Raw genomic sequence first — 25,766 nt, forward strand, 5'->3', positions numbered from 1 at the left:
GCGGGTGGCGCGAGCACCAGCTGGGAGGCTGGGGATGGCCGCGCCTGCGGGGAGAGTGGGTGAACGGAGGCTAGAACTTGGGAGTTCTCTCCGCTACCGCTGCGCGCCTCGGCTTAAATCGGCGGGGAGCTGGGGCTGGGGTGGGGTGGGGTGGGGGTGGGGGTGCCAGTGAGCGCCGCCGTCCGCGGCCGCCGCCGTGCGAGCCCGCACGCCCCGGCTCGAGGTGCCCGCGCTTGGCCCGCGAGGCTGGCGTGCGGTGCGCTTCCAGCCTGGGGCGGCGGCGGCGGGAGGCGGTTTGCCATCCCGGGGGCGGGCTGGGGGCGCAGGGCTGCGGGAACCCGGCCCGGGTGCGCGGCCGGAGGAGGGGGGCGTCTTTCTGCAACAGCCCGACTGCCCTAAGCACCTTCCCCGACCGCCGCGAGTGCGACTCCCCCCTCCTTTAGCACTCCGTAGCACTTTCTAAATACTTCTGTAGTGACACCCGCACGCCTGACCTCCCGCCGTGCGTTTTTTAAAGCGTTGTCTACGCGTCTTACCTTCCTCGCTGGATTTATCGTTGGCCTTGACATGCACTCTCTTGGCTCTTCGCTGAAGACCTTCAGTGCTGTCCCATTGACCTAAGCTCTGTCTTTCTAATCCCTAACAACCTTGTGAGATAAACATTATCATCCGCATTTTATAAATAAGAAAATGAGACTCAGGTTAAATTACCCGTAATGATATAGCAAATAAACGGGTTGAAACGATTTTTCTCATTCCAAGTGCAAGAATGTTTCCCCTATATCACAGTTAACTCTGTAGCACAATGCTTAGCGCATTAATAGGTAAATGTTAAATTTTAAGATATACCTTTTGGAAGGCACATTAGGCTATCCCATACCGATTTGTATACCCTTTATAGATTTCCCCCCCAAGCATTGGCATTTCAAAGTATTAAAAGTTTATTAACAAACAATAGAACATCCAATGATTAGTAAATTTTGTATCAGCTGACATAAAGAAAAAACAAAAAAACAACCAAACTCGAAAAATGTTTTCCCTTCTCATTGGTGAAAAAGGGGCAGCTTCATTGTTTTTCATTAAACCTGAAGTTGTCTTACCCAGTTTTACGATCCTAGACTCTATTTTCTTGTTTCTTCAGATCTCTTTCTAGAAATTGTGCAGGCATGATGACTGTGCTTAGGACAGGCCACAAACAACATGAAGAAAGCCTAGACTGCATCTTCCCCTCCACTTTCAGTGCCATTCAAGGAACAGTATCCCCAAGACATGACACACAGTGTCATCAGTCCCTTGACAGATGCATTCACATCCCTCCCACCTCTGCACTTGGTCATCCACCCAGACCTGTCTTCTGGGACTTACCAAGTTCTCAAACTGGTCTTAGGGTCCATTTGAAAGCACTTTAAATTTGGTGAGCACCCCAAAGAGCTTTGGTTTATGTAGGTCATATCTAGGGATATTTACCATTTATAAATTAAAATTTGAAAATGTTTGTAAATTTATGTAAAATAAAAAATTTGTTACAAGTTAACTGTTTTCCAAAACAAAACAAAACAAAAAATTGATGAAAAGTGTGGCATTCTTTCCATCTTCTTAAATCTCCTTGATATCTGGCTTAATAGAAGACAGCTGGATTTTCATGTTTGCTTCTGCATCCAATCTGTTGCAATATGTTGTTTTGGTTGAACTATATGAGAAAAATTCAGACTCACAGCTATATAATTGGCAAAAGGAGGCTCTCATGTACCTCCCCAGGGTTCTCAGATGAAACTTTGAGAATGCTGATCTAGGTATCTATCTTAACATCTTAAAAACTTGAGTATTTTGTTTCTCATTGCAAAGACTTAATAAACACCCATTCTAAGGTATTAGAGACTGAGCACTTCAATGTTCACCAGCCAAAGATATTTATGTTTCATGAAGGAACGTTTTTATTTGTACAGAATCTAATTCCAATAGAATATCAGACATTTGGCAAGCAACACAGGACAGAATAGTTATTTAATATTACCGCTTTGCTTACCTAATCTATCTAATCGAGCATCTAAATGTCTACTGGGCTAATATGTCAAATAACTCATATACAAAAAAGCACTTAAAAACCTATAGTAACTGTGTAATGTGGTAAGCATTTGTAACATTTCTATCGCAGTTGGACTGCTGGTTTGGCTTGGCCAGGGTTCTGATCTGCACCCTATGAAGCATATAGTATGCTCCTAAGACCCTTGTGGTTCTTAACCTGGATCCCTGGATCCATAGATGGGCTTTAAGGGGTCTCTTAACCTTCCTGAAGTGTACAAAAATTTTGTGCTCATGTCTCTTTATAGGCAGAATTTTCCTTATTTAAGACAAATGGAGTGAAACAACTATTTGAGTTGCCTCTTAATACTTTTCCAGTAGTTCTCAAACTCCTCAAAGACATACATTCAGAAGTGGAGAAGTACATGGACCGTTTCTTTTTCTCTTGACATATTCTGAAAAGGGCCACAATTCTTCATTTTATGGAGACATGCCCTTAAATAATGCCATTTTGTTTTGATTTTAAACTTCGTTTTCCTTCTTGTTCAGTTATCACCATATACAATGGTTTAATTTTCACTCTTGTCACCAATAAAAATTCATTTCTTCCTGGTATAGACGCTGCTCCATTTAGTAGCATTTGAAAATCTCATCAACACTGTGAGGTTAGACTGGGAATTTAAGTCTACCACTCTGAGCATCTTCTTTTATTGGAAAGAAAATTGATGATAGTGGTTTTTGTACTTGGCATGCTTCCAGCAAAGCTAAATCTTTTAACTCCTCCTCAAAGGAATATTATGTTTAAGAAAGAAAAACAAACTAGATAAACACATATAACTAAAAGGGAAAGAAAAATTTCAACTTGAAGTTAAATAAATGAGATATCTTTACAAGCAAATTGTAATTTCCATTGGAGTTGAGTAATATAAGACAGCAAATGAGATCCATCAATCTAGGCAACTTCTCTACCCGTTCCCAAGCACATTTATTGTGGTTATTTTTTATTATGTTCTGTACTCTGACAGCATACCCAGCATTGTACCAAGTAGTCAAAGACATAATCCTGGCTCTAAATTTAAGAACCCACTTCCACACAGATTTGCCCTCACAAACCCAACTTCTTAATTGCAAAGCCCAACTGTAGAACATGCATTTATAGTGCAACAACATCTATCTCTTGTAGACATATATAACAGTTGCCCCTACCAAGAAAAATGGAGGGAAGGTGGAATTAACTACAGACAGTGATACTTATAGATACTCAGAGCATTTTTATTGTTTAACTGCTAGGTTTCCAAATGCACTTCCCTGGTTTTTTTGTTCTTCCTATGATTGATTGAGAATGTGAACTAGAAATGCCCATGGAATGGAATCTTATCTCCTGGGAGCCCACCAGAAGTGATTTTGGCAATCGTGATGGCAACCTAATGGCTTTTTATTGGCTAATTTCAGATGTATATAACTTATTTGTTTATACTTTGTCCAAGTCTAAAAAAGAATTTGTGATCCCCAGCATATTTGTAATAGACTATAGTTGTTAAAAGTATATCTTAAGAGTTTAACAGAGCTGAGTTAACTTTGATTAAGTAACTTAGCCTTTTGTATCTCTTATTCCTACCTACAAAATCTGGAGGGAAATGAGGTGTCATTAAATTACGTACATGCCTTAAATTGGATACTAATAATTGCTACTATATATTGAGTACTAATGATATGCTACACATTTGGTGCTCAAAGAATCCTGTGATACTGACACTATTATTACCAGCATTTTTCAAATGAATAAACAGGCACAGAGAAGTTCAGTAATGTTCTCAAGATCACACAGATAGTAAATGATCAGCATTTAAACTCAGTCTAACTCCAGAGCACACACTCTTAATCATTCTGCCATGTAGACTTAATACAATATATGCACTTAATACAATGCCAGGTACTCGATAAATAGTAAGCTACTATTATTATACATATAAGTGACATAGCAGAGGATCCCTGGGTGGCTCAGTGGTTTAGCACCTGCCTTCGGCCCAGGGCATGATCTCAGAGTCCCAGGATCGAGTCCCACATCAGGCTCCCTGCATGGAGCCTGCTTCTCCCTCTGCCTGTGTCTCTGCCCCTCTCTCTCTTTCTCTCTCTCTCTCTCATGAATAAATAATTTTTTTTAAAGTGACATAGCAAAAAAATGTTTATTCTCTCATAGCATAAAATTTAAAATAAAATGTATATAGTTAGTCACTGTCTTCCTTTTATTCCCTGGAAGTAGCTGATGCTACCTTTAGTTTGGTTTAAGTTAGACATAAGCCTGTTCTGCATTTCTTTTTAAAAATAAAAGTCATTTTAAAAATGTTTTACTTCCTTGAATTTTAGAAAACATCAAGTATCAGTTAGATAAAGCATCCATCTGGCTTTTTGATGCTTGTACTAATTTTTTTTTCAGTGACCTTGTAGTCATTATTTATAGTTTCCTTTGAAGATCAGAGAACCTTAGGTTGCTTATTGCCCTAATCTTTAGAAAAGATCTGTGACAGATTTTTCTGATCCCAAAGAATACATCAAATCATATGAAACTGCTCAGTTATCAGGCCATGAAAACAGAGGTCATTTCTACTAAAGAATAGATTACTCCAGCTTCATCATGAAAAGAATATTCTGCTTGGAAATACCCAGGTGGGTTTGCATTTTGAATATGTACCAGCTGTGATGGAAAAGAACAGTCTAATCCTTTCGACTCCTGTAGCCCACTGCCTCACTTGCAGAGCAGGGGATGTGAAAGAAATAGTGTCAGAAAACATTTCAATATAAAAATTTTATACTCATACTCAATGAAATGAATTAAGTAACTGAAGAAAAGTTAAGCACTTAGGAACATTGGTTGGTTCTAGTCACCAGGTCATTTAACTGCAGTCACCAAAACTCTTTCCCAAGTTATTATTAGCTCGGCTTAAGTACAGACACCCCTGAGATGGAAACCCCAACTTACAAATTCTCATCTCTGCAAAATTGCAAAATTTCATAAAATACTTTTAGCCCTTTCAATTGGGGGACTTAAGGGTAATTACTGGCAATTAGTAAGTAAAGAACTAGCTCCACGGAAGCCGCTTCTGCTACTATATGAATGAGAAAAAGGACACAGTCCCAGAGCAGGTTGTGCTGACTTTGCTGTCTCTGGATTAGATTCCTTCTGTACTATTCCGCGCTAACCTTCAGTACTCTGGGGACTAGGTTATGTAGGAATGAGGCTGCTTAGGACATTTTGCCCTTTTTTTCCCATGGCGTCGCACAGGCAGAGCAGAGAGAGCCAGGCTGCCTACCATGCACATTTATTCTTTCCCACCCTCTTCCTCTCTCTCTCTATTCAGTGGACAATGTCTTCCAGAAAATCTTTTCTCAGTGTCATTCACCCTCATCAGAGCAGTTAACTTGTTCCCTCAGGAGACTCCATCTAGTACAGGCTTCAGACCTGTTCTGGCAAGCCACCTCATAGGCACTCCTCATTAACTCAGGAAAAGCATGCGAAGAATTGAGACTTGGACCAATCTCTGAAGATGGGAGAAGCACTGTGAATTGGCTAATGCCATCTATGGCATATGGACTGGTGTGCATTTGTTAATAGGAAGAGTAGAACTAGCATATTCAGATTCTCCTGTCTTCTCTGAGGGAGGTGGAAAAGAAAGGAAGAGAAAGCTCCTGTGAGACTGGGACTTTTGTTTGTTTTGTTCACTATTGTATCCTCATCCCCTAGAAGAAGGCCCTTCTCCTAGTAGGTGCTCACTAAACATGCGATGAGTGAATGAATTAGGGAGTCTAACAATGAAATAGATCCTCGGGGAAAAGGAGAAACAAAGCTGTTAGGGTAATATGGAGAGAACCAATACTTGTTTTGACATTAGTGCCCAGGTGGCCTGCAGAGAAGGCTGCTTGTGTTGGAGCTCACACACAAATGGAGTGATCCATCAATTCTTGGTCTTCTAGGAAGAGCCAATAAACCTCACTGCAGGATGAAGCCCATATCACCTTGTGTGACAATGTTTAAAATACTACTCAATGAGGTTTTGAAAAACTATTCTGGTGTTGATGCCATAGTTTTGTACAATTTTATTGCCAAAGTTTAATATTTCTGGTATACCACAGATGAAGTGGGTTTTTAATGGCCTCAATTGGCCTTATAATATCTGTAAGTTGAGCACTACTAATTTTGTTAATTATTAAGCAGGATCTTTGTTCTCCAACCCAGTAGAAACCCTCCAAAAAGAACGCTTTTTAAAATCTTCTTCAGAAAGACGTAAGCTAATACCTTGCTTCAGGTGTACAGATTCTAATTCTAATGTCTAAGTTAAGCTGAGTTAATCAGTCTAAGTGATGAAATCAGTGCCCAGTGGGATGTCAGAGTCAGAGAGCAGAGAAGGGAACCCAGATGGCCAGACCCTCACAGTATGAGTTCAAGATTTGTTCAATAGACCATGAATTTCTGGGTCCTTAGTCACTGTCATATTAAAATGTAAGTACAAGGGTGCCTGGCTGGTTCAGTCCATAGAGCTATGGCTCTTGGTCTCAGGGTTGTGAGTTTGAGGCCCACACTGGGTGTTGAAATTACTTAGAAAAATCAAATCAAATCAAATCAAATCTTTAAAATGTTAAGTACGAAGAGAACTTTCCAAGTTCCAAATAAGTTATCTTTATTTTTATCATTTGCTATTTTCCATATTCTCTCCATTAATACGAATTTGCTAGTTGTTCAGCAAAATAAAATCAATTCTCTAAGAATTAACTAGAATATTGTTGGGATTTTCATAATAATTCACTTCATATTTTTATATATTTTGAAATATGCTAAAGTATGTGAAATGTGGAAGTTCATATTACCTAACTCAATCACCTAATGGGGGAGGATCTACTCTGTCAGGCTAGTCATTGCAGATTAGAAGGAGCTTATAATCTAGTGGGGAAGCAAATGTACCAATAAATATAAGCAACCCTCATTCATTACGCAAATATTTACTGAGCACCTAATAAGTGCCAGTCATTTTTCCAGATGCTGGGACTGCTCAGTGAATAAACATGGTGCCTGCCACAGTAGAGGTATACACACAGAAGACATACCACAGGGGAGAATTAGAGAGGTCCTTACACACAGAGGAAAAATACTTGATTTGAGAAAGGTGGCACTAGTAGGAGATTGACAATAAAATGGAGGTAAGCCAGGGGTGACAGAAAAATGTTCCAGGTAAAAGAATATCGAGTAGAAACGGGAGAGAAGAGTAGGATGTGATATGGGAATACAAGTAGTTTGATTGCGACATAAAACTGTGCATGTATGTGTATGTGTGCGTGTTGGGGGTAGGCAAGAAATAAACATATAATCATAAATTATAAAGGGTCTTAAATCACATGCCTATATGTGTAGATTTTATACTGTAAAATGAAGAGGATGGGGAGTCTTGAAAGAACTGTGAGCAGAGGAGTCATGTTACAGTTCAGGCAGCCCCTGGAATGGGATCGGGGGAGAGGAGGAGGGATTTGGAGACAAGTCAGGAGGATATTACAACAGTGAGAAATTAGACTGCTGAGGGCTCAGTAAGTAGGAATGGAAAATAGTTAACACAACAAATAGTTGTTTGGAAGGTAAGAATCTATGATTCCTAGATTTGTAGTTTGAGCACCTGGATTCATCATTCCCCATGACAGGGTAGATGGGGAGAGGATGTGAGATGGGAAGGAGAGGACAAAGAAAAAGGTGAGTATAACTTTGGGCCAGCACATTCAGGGAAAGAAGTCCAATAAACAGTTGAATATACTGTATATCCCAGAGGAGAAAAATGGGCTAAGATAGAAAACTATCAGCATTGATAGGATTGCTTTTGGAGAGGCTGAGTTTTCCTGTAGAGAATATGAAAGCATCAGTGTTTCAGAGAATAGAGGTAGTAGAGGGAAAACAAATGGCCAGAGGGTAGGAAGAGATGCAGAAAAGCTCCAGGTCACAAAACCCAAGCACAGAGAATGTTAAAAACAAAGGAGAGACAAAGAGTGTCAATGTCAAAGAGAGCTCAAGTGATAAAAGGTCAAGATATGAAGAAGAACGAATAGAATTGGCTGCAAAAAAGTCTAGCATACATATCTGGAGGCTTCTACCAGACACCTGTGTGGCCTTTCATTTAGATCAAAGGAATTCTTGGTGACCCATGTATTCTTTTCTTACTTCACCAAGCATTTTAGCATTTCCCTGCCTCGGACTGTCATGTCATAGTATTAACCGTTTTGATTTTAAACAAGAATTTCCAAGTTCAGAATGGGCCCTGGATACAATGTAGAAGGACAGAGTTCATCTTCCTCATTTGATATTTCCTTATTTTGTTATTTCTTGTCTTCCGTCCCAGCCTTGCTCACATTCTCTTCCTCTGACCTCAGACTCCTGGCTTGTTCATGCTTTCTGACACTCACCTTTCCTGCGTCAGAAATGATTCTCAGGAAAGGCCTTCATAAGCGAATCCATCTTGAAGCCAGATATGGTTTCTCTGCCGGGAGTACAAGGGAGAAAACGTTAAACATCTGTAGCAGACGTTTCAGGGTGGAATGTCAGTGGATGGGGGAGAGATTTGGGCCAGGAAGTTTTCCCAACGCGCCTCTCAGGTGACCTCTTACCACAAGGCAATTCTTGCCTGAGGTAGAAGATACAGCTGTGCAAGAATGCCTGATTTTTCCTCCTGGAACCATGCTTAATCTTTAGAAGACTTAAAGGTCACAAACATTTATTATATCAGTCATGTTCCTTTTGGAAATTATATTTTTGGCTGATAGAATTTCAATGTACTTAGTTGCTAACATAATAGCCAAAGAACACATATCCTTTATCTTGTTTAATGCCAATTACTCTGTCACTATTTTGCTCAGAGCTATTGGAATAACTTCAAATGCGGTTTGGGACAGACAAGTTCAACTCTACAGAGGCCATGTATCCATGTCCACTGAATCAGCTATTTCCTGTTGAATTTTTGAAAGCAATATTAATGACTGACTTTTGTACAGCCAAGTAGCTTGATCACGCTTTTAATTTAATTCAGTTGTTAAGGAAAAGGAAACAATCTCATTAATCATTCTTGAAGATTCAGTTTATGTGTGTGGTACAGCTATTGCATTTCCTGCAACAGTCTCTGCTCAAGTTCTTTGAAAATAAGGTGTATCTCAGTGAGTGAAAAATTTTATTGTTCTGCACTTTGTTTCTAAAAGCAAAGGTGAATAACAAGAGGATTTGCCTATTCTGATATGCAATAGAAAACCAGATTAACTTTTTCTCAGTGTATCATTTAAAATGTGTTATGCTTTCATGGATATGTTTGTATCTCATGTAAATTAGTTATGCTCTTAATCCTCTATTTATACTTAAGCCTCAGGGAACAAGGTTCCTAATAAACACATTGTGTAAAAATATTTCTTTAGCAAAAGAGAGGAGGAAGTGGACCAGCCCAAACATATTCTCACCAGCAAAGGCTCAGTACCAGTGGCATGTGCAGATCCTGGCCAGAAAGCTCAGTGGCAAGCTTCCAGGGGCCGGAAGCAGTAGATTAGCAATGTCTTCCGCTTAGATTCAATTTGTGTTGTGTAAGAAACACAGAAGGAAAATCTTTAGCACATCCCTTGATGGTCTGACTAGAATAAATTGGGTGAACGAATAATGACTATAGTATTTAAGGAAAAGTACTCTCTAAGAAATAGAAGCATTACTCAAAGATGAGAAACTTATCATCAGAAAAGAGAGCTAGGCATAGAAATGTCAGAATAAAAATAATCTACTCAGGACCTGGTGTGATTTTATTTTCTCTAAGGTGCTGTCAAGGACCATTAAATAGAAGAGGCATTTATAGAATCATAAGACTGTCAGAGCTGAAAGGGTCGTTTCCAATCTCCTAATTTTACAGGTGAGAAAACTCAGGCCCATTTGTACAGGGTACTAATACTCCGTAAATCATGTGAGAGGATGGGCCTTCTGGGAGCAATGGGGACCTAGAACTAGACCTCACATTTGGGTGGAGGTGGGATAAGAAAGAGGGACTGTCTTCCAAAAGGGGAGCCCAATTTCATGAAAAAGGCATGCGAAGGATATAGCAGCTGAGAAAAGGTCTTATCCTGGACAAGCAGCCTCAGCTGGAAGGGCTGGGCAGCAGGAGGATTCTGGCAGAAGTATAGCACACCGCTGGTACTGGAGGGGGTATTTAGGGACTGGGACATCCAAGCAGATAGTGGATCCTGAGCAAGCAACTGGGTCTTAGTTATCCCTCTTCAGTTCAGAGTCAGGTGTCCCATCCTTGCCCTGGAAAGAAGGGAAGTCTAACAAAAGCAAAACAGGGTTCCAATCTCAGAAAGATACCAAACAAGGGTGCCAGTTAGGCTAAAATATATAATCAGCATTGAATTAGACTGGATGTTCAAAATGGATATTTTGCAGCTCTGGAACAAAGAGAGATTCCTAGTACCAGTGTTCAGGGCAAGATCTGATAGAAGCCAAGCAGACAAATGGTGTGTTGCAAGATGCAAATAGGGTCTTCCAAACCCCAAAGTTCTTCTTAAGGAAAAGATTATTCTAAGAACCTCTGGTATGTGGAAATCCATGATTCTAGCTGTGAGGAGAAGAGGGCTTCAAGTCCTATGAAAATACACTTAGTCACTTCTAACATTAGAAAATCAGCTTCATTTAGAATACTTCTCTGCAATATCAGGTTACTTTTCACATTTAATTGATGAACCCAGTCTAGGGATTTTACCTTAGCAGTTCTCAAATAAAACTGATATTATTAGCAACATAGAGGTGGAGAAATAGAAGAAAATTTGCCCTTTCCTTCCTTATTAAGAACACCGATCATTCTCATGTATGAATTTAATAATAGAACTTTGGATTATGGCTCTTGCTTTTGTTTTCAGCAAAAAGAAAAAAGGGAAGAACTATATAATCGGAATGGCACACAAAATTTCAAGTGAGTGGGATAATCCGTGTTGGTTAAGAATTAATGTTCCTTCGTTCAGCATCTACTGAGATCTTACCACGTGAAGGAGCTTTGAACTGAAGGTTAACATGGTGTAATAATGTTATATGTCAACGTGGCTAGGTTATGGTACCAAAATGTTTGATCAAACATAAGCCTAGGTTTTGCCATGAGGGTATTTTTTGGTATGTAATTAATATTTAAATCAGTAAACTTTGACTAAAGCAGATTATCCTATGTACTGCTGGGGAACCTTGCCTGATCAGTTGAAGGCTTTAAGCAGAAAGACTGAGATTTCTTGAGAAAGGCATTTTCCTCAAGACTGCAACATTAAAAACCCTGTCTGACTTTTCATCCTGCTGCCCTATGGAATTTGAACTGCAACATCAGTTCTTGTCTTGAATTTTTAGCCTGTAGGCCTGCTCTATAGATTTTGAACTTGCAGCCCGCACAACCACATGAGACAGTTGCTTAAAAGAAATATCTAGCTAGCTAGCCAGCTATCCTATTAATTCACTTTCTCTGGAGAACCTTGACTAATACACATGGCCTGCTCTTACCCTGAGAGTCAATAAAATGCAGAAAAATCTTGAATATCTCATGTAGTTAGCTCTGATTAGGCAAGTAGCATTTGCATTTTTAAAAAGCAGTGTTAAGAAAACAACACATCTCAATACACTATACTTCAATTTCCCACGCCAAGACTTGATGAGTTTTGTCCAAATTTGACTCGCAATAAATCTTGCATCTGGTGAATCTCTGCCATTTTTCCTTTTAGCGACTCTCCAAGCCAAGTTTTAGTAGGGACATGTGAAAATATCTGTGAGGTCATGGCAAATAGAAGAATCTGAGAATTCAAAGGACACTTTGATGAGCAACCTAGATCATCAAGAATGAACTGTTGCCAAGCACTTATTTTAAAAAAAAAATAATGTCAAGTTAAGCCTTTGATTTATCTTTTGTCGTCAATCACAAAACATTTAATTAAGCCAAGGATTAAAAAAATCCTTTTCCACTCCTATTTGTATGATTTCTTAAAAGTTGAAGCAACCTAAAAGGATCTCTAATCTGGTTTATTGGTTTTGCAAATGAGGTACAGAAAAATTAAATAACCTTGAATAGTGATTTATTTTCAATAGCAGCTGAAGTGACTTTTTAAAAACACATCAAATTATATTACATTTAGTAATGTCTAAGGACTTCTCAACTCACTCTGAGAAAAAGCTAAAGTCTTTTTCAAGATATTCAGCCAATACTTGATCTCTTTCTTTCCTCTACACCTCCTGGTTCACACTTTGACCTCATCTCCTTCTGTTGTCTTCCTGCTCCAACCAGTCACACCAGACATTTTGATGTTCCTTGAACAGATCAATGACTCTTCCACTTCAGACAGAAATGAACACTGTTAATAAAATATTCAGAAGAGCCCATTCATGTAGAAAAGTTGTACATATTTGGTATAATCTAGATGGCAGGTGATTAGGGAGGGGCAGAAGAATGTTCAGAATCAGGGAAATCTTTCACCAGATTTTGAAGACCTCAATATGTAGGAAAATTGAACAAGGAATCTTAGTTTCTCTATCACTGGGAGAGTGGGTAACAAAGCTAGGCAAGATCATTCATTCAGCAAGCATACTGAGCACCTGTGATGTGTCTAATGTTTTAGGCTCTGGGCATAAAGCAGTAAACAAAGAGGACCCTGGTTCCCGTTCTTATGGAATGTAGATTTTAGTGGAAGAGAATACACAATAAAACAGATGAGCAAATGTGGTATATGATATCATGATAAATGTTAGAGAGAATAATACATAGGAAAGAAGGGTGAAATATGGATTGTGTTGGAGGAGGTCATCAAGAAGACATGAAGGTTGACCTGAGAGCTGAACCTGGGCAGTCAGAGGCTCCTACCCTCCCCACCCTGTCCTTGGAATATACAGTCCCACACCAGCAGCCCTTTCAAGGACATAGCATTGAGAGAGAAAGTTTGTTGAGACCATCTGGACAGAATACATGACTGAACCTAGTTAAGTCCTCTATACAAACTTCTAAGATTCTTGGATGTGGATGGGGAGATCTATTTGTCTTGCTGCTGCCTAAGACAAATCTTTTATGTAAGTTCCCTTGTCACCTACCATTCAGTGTTGTCTGTTTCTCACTTTGATCTCTCCTTGGCCTCCAGGTGCAGGGGCCTCATTTCAGATTTCACCCAGGAAGCTCTTGAGGGTGCAATGTAATAGATTATCAGAGCTGGGAGTGATGGAGGGGAAGGTTCAACTTTATACAGTGAAAGTCCTACTGAGAAGGTGACATTTCACCTTCTGAAAAGAGATAAAGAGTGAGCCACATGGGTATCTGAGGGAAGAGAGAAGAGGGTTGGGTCCTCAGGGTCAATGAAATTATCAAGGAAGTGAAGAAAAATAAGGAAGAGAGGGCCCCTTAGCCTTGGGGTCCTTCTCATTTTGGAAAAGAGGAGGAATCAGCAACAGGAAATTGAGAAGGAGAAGCCAATCAAAGAAGACCAGGAGGATGTCAGTACCCTGGAAACCAAGAGACCTTCAAGTTGGAGCAAACAATGAACTGACAAAAGGTGCTAGTAAGTCAAGGAAAATGAGGACTGAGCATTGACCAGTAGAATTACAGCAGGTCTTTGGTGACCTTGACAGGATTAGATTCAATGGAATGGTAGGGATAAAAAGCAGAAGGGAGTGGATCTAAAAAGAATAGAGAGGAATGGGAAATGGTGAGTGTAGACAACTCTTGAGGAACTGTGTTGTAAAGGGAAACAGAGAATCAGGATGTGATGAAAAGGGATGCAGAATTAGAGAGATTTTTTTAAACTTATTTTTTAAGATGGGAAAAGTGACCGTATACTTGTATGCTGTTCCCACTGAGCCCAAAGGAATGGGGGGAACTTGATGAGGCAAGAGAAAGGGGCAGAATTTCTGGGGTGAGAAGGGATGGGTTCAATGGGTAAGTGGAGGAGTTGTTCTCAGACAGGGGTACACTGGAAGGAAGGCAGGGTATATGGACCAATAGCAGATAGGTGGAAGAGTTGGGGGAAGCTTGGGGGATTTCTGGTTGCTTTTATTTTCTCAGTGAAATAGGAGGCAAGATTCTCAACTGAGTAAGGACCCATTTTCCAGCCTATTAGAGTTCTTCATATATTTTGTGGCAGCGAGTGAGCAAGAGGCCTTCTCTTGAGGAAGGAAATGCATTATGGAGATAAGTGGAGATAGGGATCTGAATTGGTTGTTTTTAAACAAAATTATGTATGACCTAATCATGGGCCCTGACTGGACATATTAGTCATGTTTCTCCAGAATAACAGACAATATGTATATAATTATATCACTGCTCACACACACACAGAGGAAGAGAGAGATTTTAAGCAATCTGCTCATGTGATTGTGGGAGCTAGCACGTCTGGAAGTTAATCTACAGGGCAGTCTGGCAAGCTGGAGACCCAAGGAGAATTGATATTGCAGCTTGAGTCCAAAGACAGTTCAAAGGCAGAATTCCCTCATTCCAGAGAAACTTCATCATTGCTCTTAAGGCCTTCCACTGATTAGATGAGGCCGACCCATATTTTGAAGACTGATCTGCTTTATTCAAAGTCTTTTGTTTTATATGTTAATTTCACCTAAAAAAAATACCTTCACAGCAATGTCTAGACTGATGTTTGACCAAATAGCTGGACACCATGCCTTGCTACATTGATACATCAAGGTAGTATAGTCTGATTTAACCAAATTAACCATCATTGGTAAACCATATTTACCAAACTAGCCATCACAGTGATATAGTCTGAAAAAATTAGATTCAATGTGACAAGGACAGGGAATGGAGGAGAGAGGGTGAAAGGTATGGAGGCAGCAATTGGGAGGGAGCAAGGAGGACACCCATACCACATTCAGTTGGACTCAGTGCTGGATCAATTAGCTACTTTAAACTAGAGAGTTTTACTGTCCCCATAGGAATGGGACTGGTCCTAGAATCAGGAACCAAGGTAACCCAGCAGGTAGGTATCACATGGTCTTCAATGGTTACCGCCAATTCGATTGCTGTGGTCATTGACATTCTAGCCAATATGCTAGATATACTTACCTAATAGAGCACTTTATCTCACTTTTTTTCATACTATAAAACATTAAATAAGATATTTCCCAGGGAATAGGACAAAATAATCCTCTATGCTTATTTTTATTCGATATGTATTTTCATATTTTCCCTATTTCCTCATTTTAAATTATAAAATTTGTTTTAGAAAAGTGTCATGTGATAATGAACACTGGGCATTTGATTTTAATAATAGTAACAACGGTTAAGATTATGAGTAGTTTTCCTAAGTCACCACAAATACTATCAGGCACTGATTAATGGGCGATTTCTAAAGTGAGGTCCTATTTAACCAATTTTACTATGATAAAGAAGACTGGATATCTCATTATATAATCTCCACCCTAGCCTAGCATGCCAGACTAGGCCAACCAGAAGTTAGCATCCTGACTTTTCAGAATTATGTTATGCTACATATATATTTCCATTTTTAGCTCTGAGTGGCCAATAGGTTTGTTATGATTATGCTGAAGACCACACATTGACTAAGATTCTGATTTTCTTAGAAATCTATGTATAACTTACCAGTTGCTATTTGGCAAATTTACCAAGAAGACGACTGTAGCTCTGAGTTCAATGACCTTTCTCTTCATTTTGTGAATTTTGCTGACCCACTCATTATTTTGTTATGGTCACAGATTTGTTCCATTTCATTGTTGTTTCACTGCTGTTATTGGTTTTTTTTTCTGTTTCTTTATTTTTAAAATATGTATTTATTTAGTTATTTAGTAAGGGGTAGGGAGGGCAGAGAAAGATGGAGAGAGAGAATCTTATGCAGGCTCCATGCCCAGAGCAGAGCCCCACACAGGGTTCGATTTCACAACCCTAAGATGATGACTGAGCCGAAATCAAGAGTCAGACACTCAACCATCTGAGCTACCCAGTAGACCCTCTGTTTCTTTAGAATATGCTTTCTGCTTATTCTTTCTGGTATTGACTGAGACAGGGATTTCACATTATCTCTGATATTAGTAATGTCTTATAAATACTCTTTGAGTAATGGTGTATTTTGAAAATGACTTCTGTTTAATCTCACAATAACCACTACATCTTGAATACTCACTCTACTCTTTATGCATGCTATTGTTAATATTCACAATTTTGCATTTTACAATAGAGGTAACCAATGCTTAGAGAAGTGGAGTGATTTATGTAAGATATCACAGACAATAGATGGAAGGTCATGATTTGAACCCAAGTTTGCTGAACTGTGGAGCCCTTCCTTTTTCTACTCTGTCATATAGCATATACTAGTTCATTTTACCTTTTCAGGAATCAAGACTTGATATCTTTTGAACAATTATCATGTATCTGTTTTATACATTTGACAGGTATTATCTCATTTAATTTTAAACCAACCTTAAGAGGTGGGTGGTATTACTACTCTTATTTTGTAAAAGAGGAAGTAGAGGCACAGAGAGATTAAGTAATATGCCTGCCCATTTAAACAATTTTTATTACTGGTGAACTTCGGATAAGTAAATGAGATGTTGAAATGATTCCCATTTTACAGATAAGGAAAGTGAGATTCAGAGATATCAATGATGTTTATGCTTACAAAGGAGGCAAATATACAAAATTTACCCAATTCTGTTCAAATCTCATGGCTTTAATGGGAGTGATATAAAACTTACTTTTAAAAAAGGAGAGTTCTAGAGGGCTTTTGGAAGATGTGAGAACTATGTAATGAAAACTCTAGGCATTTACCATATGTAAAACTCCAGCAAAGTGAATGCAAGTAAGGGGTGCAGAGGAGACATTAAGAACACAGAAGAACCTTTTCACACCATGAAGGGTAACTGTGGACCATTGAGAAAGAGTAATAAAAAAGAGTCCAGCTAAGCATGCCGAAATCAGAAATTGGATTGCTCTTTGGAAACAAATGCCACTAGCAATTGCAAATATATTTTTTAATTTGTGAAATAAGTATAAACATTTAAGCCCACGTCTTTCTTGTTCTCTTTTTCTTTAACAGACAAATCACTGGTCAGTGATTTTCAACATTTGAAATACAAGCAATCATGACTTCATCAATATAATGCTATGAAGTTTGTAGGCCCAAATTTAAGGACTTAAAAGAGTCCATTTCTGAACTCCAAATTCTTAGCTTTTTACTTTTTTAGAGATAGGTATAACAATTTAGTATCATTATTTACTGACAACAATAAGCTTCTGCAATAAAGAACATTATCATTCAGGTAGGACTTGATCTCAGTCCTCATTAGCTGGGTAATGTGCTACAATTTCCAGCAGCCATGGAAATTTGCACCAATTCATGCACATGTCATATGGAACAGTCACAACAAAATGAGACAAAGGAAAACTAACAAATCTATATCTTATGGGAGTTCAGATTTCAATTTTAAAACTCTCCAAATAGGGATCCCTGGGTGGCGCAGCGGTTTAGCGCCTGCCTTTGGCCCAGGGCGCGATCCTGGAGACCCGGGATGGAATCCCACGTCGGGCTCCCAGTGCATGGAGCCTGCTTCTCCCTCTGCCTGTGTCTCTGCCTCTCACTCTCTCTCTGTATGACTATCATAAATAAATTAAAAAAAAAATTAAAACTCTCCAAATATTATAAGCATTTTTTAAAAAAAGGAACTGATCAGTCTGGTAAGATATTAATGCAGTTGAAGGATTCATATATATTGTCCCTCAAGAATACTTGATGTAAATTTAGCAACATTGAGTATTCTTGAAGGACAATGTATATAACACGGAATGTATTTGAAAATCTCTGATCCTGCCCGCCCTTTCTTTCTTTCTTTCTTTCTTTCTTTCTTTCTTTCTTTCTTCTTTCTTTCTTTTTGTAAGATTTTATTTATTTATTCATGAGAGACACAGAGAGAGAGACAGAGAGACAGACAGAGAGAGAGAGAGAGAGAGAGAGAGGCAGGGGGAGAAGGCTTCCCGAGAGAAGACTGATGATGGACTCGATCCCAGGACCCCGGAATCATCACCTGAGCCAAAGGCAGACGCTCAACCACTGAAGCACCCAGGTGCCCCTGATCCTGCAGTTTCTAAGTGGAATCAATGATTTGAAATTCTAAATACAAACATGACAAAAGTAAACAAAGTTCTTGTTGATCTCTTCTAAGTTCCTTCAGAGTGCAAGTATGTGTCTTTTGTGTAAGTCTGACAAAATTCTAATGCTGTTTTGTTTCCTTGCATGGTTCTTATGATAGGACATTTATTTTTAGTAAAATCCTTCAACCTGTAAATGTTTCTCTTTGTTTTATTGAATATGCTAATAAAACAGGTTTTATGTGTGACTTTTGGTGTGTATTTATAGGAAACAAAGCATAGCTACTACTGCCGCAGTATGTTGGTAAGAAAGATGTTGGAATTGATCCATTGTGGATATTTAGCAGAATGTCAGAATTCTAAGAGTTTAAGGTCAAGTGGAGGAAAAGAGGTCTGTTGAGGACATTGAGAAGGTGTACCCAGAGACAGTACCAGAGCTTATCATCAAAACAAAGCAAAACAGAGTCACTCCAGAGTAAGGACATTTTAAAATCAGAGTTATTATTTAAATACTGGATAAGTGCTGAGTATACCAGAAAATTCTCAGCACAAAGAAAGATTCACAGTGGAATTCCTTAGGAACAATTACAGTAATCCATCAACATCTTTAAAACTTCATAAGGAAGATGAGCACAATGAATTTACAGGGTTTGAAGAATATGAAAAGCTTCTTCGGATGGTGAAATTTTAAACCAATTAAGATAAATATTAGGTGAAACAAGTGGCTGATGACGTAATGGGGTCGAGTGTGAGATACTAATGGTGGTATGAACAGTTACCACATCCTACAATCCAGGTGCTGATCTTCACCAATAAATACCTTTGATGGTTTCTCTTCCCCCGAGCGGCCTGAGGTGACCTCCAAAAATGGTTCGCTACTCGCTGGACCCAGAAAACCCTACAAAATTGTGCAAATCGAGAGGTTCAAATCTTCATGTTCACTTTACAAACACGCGTGAAACTGCTCAGGCCATCAAGGGTATCTGAAAAGCCACCAAGTATCTGAAAGATAGCACTTTGCAGAAGCAGTGTGTGCCATTCTGTCGCTACAATGGTGGAGTGCACAGGCCAAACAGTGGGGCTGGACACAGGGTCGGTGGCCTAAGAAGAGTGCTGAATTTTTATTGCACATGCTTAAAAATGCAGAGAGTAATGCTGAACTTAAGGGTTTAGATGTAGATTCTCTGGTCATTGAGCACATCCAGGTGACCAAAGCCCCCAAGATGTGACATGGAACTTATAGGGCTCATGGCTGGATTAACCCATACCTGAGCTCTCCCTGCCACATTGAGATGATTCTTACTGAAAAAGAGCAGATTGTTCCTAAACCAGAAGAGGAGGTTGCACAGAAGAAAAAGATATCCCAGAAGAAATTGAAGAAACAAAAACTTATGTCCCGGGAGTAAATTCTGCATAGAATAAATGCCAAAAAAAAATATCTTTAATGGTTCAGGGGATGTGTCCCATTAGCACAGGCTTGGGAGTCTGACAGTGGGCTTCCTGTGTGACACCACGTGAGCCTATTCCTGGGAGTGAGGCCACTTTTTGAAATATCTTGCCTCTAATTCTGACATGTCTCCTCTCCCATCTCTACTTCTGAAGCTCTACCCAGCGAATTCCCCCTTGAGTCAGGTAATCTTTGATTCCAAGGAACGAGATCTGAGACTGAGCTGCTTCTGCAAGTAGCTCTTCATGATCCTCATCTCTGACCTCTGCTCCTGGGGACCTCATTTCTGGCTCTGTTTTGTTATTCTTGCCAAATGCCAGTGAATTCCTCTTTACTGGGGCTGCTGTCTTCCTTTGCTTATAGGATATGGTGCACATTCTCCTGGAGTTAACTCTGAGAAAGAACTAAAGGTCAGGGGAAAAAATGGGTCATATTCAGGTAGTCAGACTAGATTTGGGAAGGAAGAGAAAGTTAAAAGAAAGTAAGGCAAGGACATGAGCACTGGATAACTTCTTCAGTAGAACCCCAGTATGAGCTTGGCTCCAGACCAGGGCTGCCTTCAGAAGCACAGGGCATCGATATAAAACAGTGCTGTACCTGCTCCTTGCAGCATATATGTAGATGGCTTGGGGCCCACAGGTGTGTAACTGCAACTGGAGAGAACTCTTCAAGGTCAGCAGAGGCACATGGTTTCTACAGAGAGCAGGAGTAGAGGGGTTGCAGTTAATGGAAGGGTCTTAGTGGATTGCACAGCAAATCTCAAGGCTATCATGAAAATCCATGCTGTCCATCTGCCCTGGAACATGTTATTCAGTGAGTATTTAATAGTTCATTATTATTAGTTAGGATTGTAGTTTGAAGCAGAATTAAATTTTGAGGTAGGGATGAACGTTGATGTAGTCAATTTTTACTGTGCTATATTAGTACCATTTTTAGACAAGGGACTATCCTTTGTGATGGTGTTTTTATTCTCCTGACAGTGTAAGGGCTACCAACTCATTCAGCAAGCTTATTTTCTTGTCAACTATGTACTGCACATGGTGATTGTGCTGAGAGTAGAAAGGTAAATAGGTTCGAGTTCCAACATTAAGGAACCTATAGAGATTTAGAGGAACTTCGAATATAGTAGAATGAGTTCTAAGTGCAGTGACAGGTTTGGGGTGGCATGACATATGTCAGCACAGAATGCAAGGGGAGTGGAAAGATGAGTCTCAATTTTATGGAGTTGGGAAGGCTAAGAAATCTGCATGGAGAAGGTTATCCTTAACATGTCCCTGAAAAGTGAGTAAATGCTCTATTAGTAAACAGGGACTAAGATGCTCCAGACCAAAGAATGTAGGTGAGTAGACACAAAAGTAGGATGTGGAGCTCGAAGTTTGGTTTGAGAAAAAATTCCAACAATAACATGGTAGATGGATAAAAGTGGTGTTATGGAAGACAGAGAGAGCCTGAGAATACTGTTTCTGTGGAATTGAATAAGGCAGTAGCCACAAGGATGGAAAGAAGGAAGCAGACTGGAGAAATAATTTTGCAAAGGTAGAATGGCCAGGCCTGAGTTGTGGATTAGAATTAAAAAGAGGGAAGAGTCTAAGATGATTCCCAGATTCCTGGTTTGGATGACTGGATAGATGGCAGGCCATTCACTGAGATGGGGAAAGTTCAGAGGAGGAGCAAATACAGATTGGGGAGGACTTTGAGCTGTCTGTAAGTAATTTAGGCAATGCAATAAATACTCTGAACCACAGGAGACAGGTCTCATCTAGAGACATGGATTTGGGTGTTACTAGCATGTGTTACTAGTGTCTGGCTGTTGGAAAACAGTACAGAGATCATCACTGGCAATTAGCAACACTAGAGGATTGGGAAGGAAGGGCATCTGGAAAAAAACACCAACGTGGAGTGAAAAATTAGTAGCATGGGACTCAGGGAGAGCTATTTTCTGTTACCAAAGAAGCGTTGTTCCAAGAAGGGCAGTGCTAACATGGTCAGGTGATTCAGAGAGGTCAAGATGTTGAATAAAAAGAGAGCAGTGGGTTAGGATGTCAACAATGACCTTTGCCAGAGCAGTGTGTCAAGGGAGTAGAAAGAGTAGAATCTTGACTACAATTCACTGAAGAGTCAATAAGGGAAGAAAGACTACTCTTTGGAGTATCTTGCTGAGAGGGGACAGGAGTTGCTAGTGGGGAATTAAAAGCCAAAGAATGTATATTTTTAAACAGAAGAACTTGAGCTTGTTTAGGCTTCTGAATGAAGCCTATGGAGAGAGTAAGAGGTTGAACTCCCAGAAGAAGAAAAAACTTTTATAACAGGTTACCAGAGGAGATGGGAAGAAATGGATTCAGGAACCTAGGTAGAGAGTCCAGAAAAACATATCTTCTTTAGAGACTTTGGGGAAGGAGTGAGATTTGGCCTAACCACAGTTCTTTCTAGCATCTTGCAAAGCATCCTGCGAAGCATTCTGGTCCTCATTTTCCTTATTGTTTTATTAGGAGATGTTGGATCATTGGAATGTTTTCTTCAGGTTTTCATTCTTCCTCTGATATTTAATCAAACATTGATGTTTGTTTATTAGTTATGTTTTCATGTTTTTTATTTTTTTGAAGATGCAGTCTTTCTGGCATAAGCATTTGCAAATTAAGGGTTATTAAATCCACAAGAGCTGAAAAATCCTGATTGCCAGCCTTAATTATCAGCTTTAATTCTCTCAGTTGTGTGAGTATTGGTGTCATAAGGCAATTCCCAAATGTCTGCTTACAGACAATCTTATGCTATAGGCTTTAAGAACTACAAAAACTGAAGCACTCTCCTTATGTAATTTGCTCTGATGCTTTCCTGAAAATCAAACCCTTAGTTTCTAGTCACTTATAGTCTTTCTCTCTTTCTCCTCCTCCTTACCTCCCTTTTTTCTTTTCTTTCTTCCTTTCTTCCCAAATCACAGATTTCTCTCCTTTATATGTTGCAAATAATCCTATAATCAATAACCCAATGCTAATTCCTTCTTTCAGACCCTCAGCATTTCTTGCTTTATTTTTTTTTTTTTTTTTTTATGATAGAGAGAGAGAGAGAGAGAGAGGCAGAGACACAGGCAGAGGGAGAAGCAGGCTCCATGCACCGGGAGCCTGATGTGGGATTCGATCCTGGGTCTCCAGGATCGCGCCCTGGGCCAAAGGCAGGCGCCAAACCGCTGCGCCACCCAGGGATCCCCATTTCTTGCTTTAATTGAGGCAACAATCCCAATGGTACTACTGCCACAAGTCTCGATCCTCTTTGATCAACCTGCCATATGCTCCACCATCAGTATTTCTTTTAACACTTTATTTATTTATTTGTTTATTTATTTTAAGATTTTATTTTTAGTAATCTCTATACCCAAGATCGGGCTTTAGCTCACAACCCCAAGATTAAGACTGGCATGTTCTTCCAACTGAGTCAGCCAGGCACCCCATTTATTTTAACATTTAAAAAAAATACTTATGTAACTGTGTGACTTCCACAATCATAGTTTTATAGTGGAGTAGGGGCAGTTTTTACTGTTGGAAAGGACTGAGTTAATAAGTCATCTTACTCCCTTATTTTACAGTGACCAAATGCATTTGAAGATTTTTTTTACAATCTATCTCCAACTTATTTTTTAAGACCTGACCCCTGTATCTATCTTTTCCACATAGGTATATAACTGAAATTCTATACTTGCTATGGGAAAGCAGTTTCTTTTCCCAGGACATTCTATGTTCTCTCATCCTTATGTCCTATTTTCCTGAAATGCTTCCCTTCTTTTTTCTACATTAATAAAAAGCTCCTACTGTTCTTTTTAAAAAATATTTTTGTTTATTTTTATTTATTTTAAACATTTTAAAACTTTAGATTAAAAAACCTCCTACTTATGCTTTAGGACACAGTTAAATATTTCCTTTGTGCTCCCATAATCTACTATTATAATTTTCATCCTATTATGAAGTCATAGGAGTTGCCAGTTGTCATTTCAAAGAACATGAAGTAGGATTAAGAGAAGGGATTCTTGTGGTTTCTATCCTGCCTTATGCTCATGATAAAAACTTTTGCTGACTTCATTTGAAGGAAGAGAGGCGTTATCTCAGGGTTCTATTGTGGTTGTTTACTTGTCTACTTCTCTTGCTATGTCTTAACTTCTTAATGGCTGGATCTGTATCTTACTAACTTTTATATTCCCAGGACTTTGCTCACTAAAGATACATAACTACATAAATAGGTAGAATGAATAGCATTTAACTGCATAAATAGGTGATCTCTAAGGATGAACTTTGTTTACATACGGCAAAAGATGAAAAGGAAGAGCCAAGTAGATCAGCTAACTCTAATCAGCAAGGTTGTTTAGTTATATTTTCAAAGTTATAGTGAAATGTTTAGTAATATGTGGAAATGAGTGGTTTCTCACACTAGTCAAACCTCTCTACTGACCTAATTTTTATTGAAGTGCACATGTGATTTCTGGGCTCACAAGTACAGCTCACCAGTTTGGGGAACTTGAGAGTCCTATAAAAGACTCTGGCTCTGTTCACCTTACTCAGAGGAGAACCACTCTTTAAATCATATATTTTAAAGTCTTTTAAAATTTGCTACTGTGTGTGTGTGTGTGTGTGTGTGTGTGTGTGTGTACATGGGGAGCGAGAGTGGAGTGGATGTTAGCAATAATTTTGCTCACTAAAAGAAGATTAGCTATAATTCCTGGACATGTTTGTTTTTTACTGACAAATAAAAAAACTACTCTACATAACACAGACACTAAATGGACAAAAAGTGGTCTTTATTTTTAGTTCTTCTTTAGAATTACTAAAAATGGTTCTATTTATACACACTTATGGATCTGTGACTATCCCTTCTGCTGTGGAGAGACCTCTGGAGTAAATTCATGTTAAAAGAATATGAAATTAAAAAAAAGAATATGAAATTATTTTAAAATAGCTTTTGAAAAAAAATAGTTTTTAAAAAGCTACTGAAAATGATACCTGGGTGGCTCAGGGGTTGAGTGTCTGCCTTTTGCTGAGGGAGTGATCCTAGGATCCTGGGATAGTGTCCCACATCTGGCTCTTTGTGGGGAGCCTGCTTCTCCCTCTTTGTATGTCTCTCTTGTTTTTAAAATTTGTTTTTATTAAAGTTCGATTTGCCAACATATAGTGTAACACCCAGTGTTCATCCCATCAAGTGCCCTACTCAGTGCCCATCACCCAGTTACCCCAAATCCCCCCACCTCCCCTTCGGCAACCCTTTGTTGGTTTCCCAGAGTTAAAAGTTTCTCATGGTTTGCCTCCCTCTCTAATATTTCCCATTCAGTTCCCCTCCTTTCTCTTATGATCCCTTTCACTATTTCTTATATTCCCCAGCCGTCAGAAAGGACAAATACCCATAATTTGCTTTGATGTGAATAGAACTGGAGGGTATTATGCTGAATGAAGTAAATCAGAGAAGGACAATCATCATACGGTTTCTTCGTTTCTCTGCCTCTGTGTATGTGTGTGTGTGTCTCTCATGAATAAATAAAATATATATTTTTTTAAAAAAATAAAAACTTATTAAAAGATTAGAAAAACAAAGAGACACTTCAGAAAGAAGAAGTAATATGGATGGGGATGAGACCTACCATTTTGAAAAATTTCAAAATACAGTATCTAAAACTGTATGATAGTAGTGTTAGAATAGATGGTAGGATCAGAGTAATACAATGTAGAGGTCAGAAATAGATACCAATATATATGAGAATGTAATGCATAACAAAAGAGGCATTACGAAACAGCGGGGTAACAAGCTGGTTATTCAAGAAATGGTGCAACAATTGGCATTGTTGTATTGTGAAAACAATCAGTCTAATTATTCACTGTGCAGCATATACAAAAGTGAATTTCAGGCAGATAGAAGAGTTAGACAGAGTCAACCCACAGATAATCTAACAGAAAATAGAACTACCTTTTTATCTGGGTTCTAGAAAGGGAGGACTTTTTAAGTTTAAAAGCAAAAGAAAGTACCAAGGAAAAAAATTAAAAAAAAAAACAAAACTCTTATTCCTTCAGATAAAAGTTTTGCACAGTCCCTTTAAAACAAAAAACAAACAACAAAAAACAACCCCCCCAACCTAAATCCAAATAAATTGGCAAACAACTGAGTAGGAAAAGTATTTTTAGCAAATTTAAGAAACAAAATTAGTATCT

The sequence above is a fragment of the Canis aureus genome, chromosome 14 (assembly GCF_053574225.1).
Source record: "Canis aureus isolate CA01 chromosome 14, VMU_Caureus_v.1.0, whole genome shotgun sequence".
In the NCBI taxonomy this organism is placed as follows: domain Eukaryota; kingdom Metazoa; phylum Chordata; class Mammalia; order Carnivora; family Canidae; genus Canis; species Canis aureus.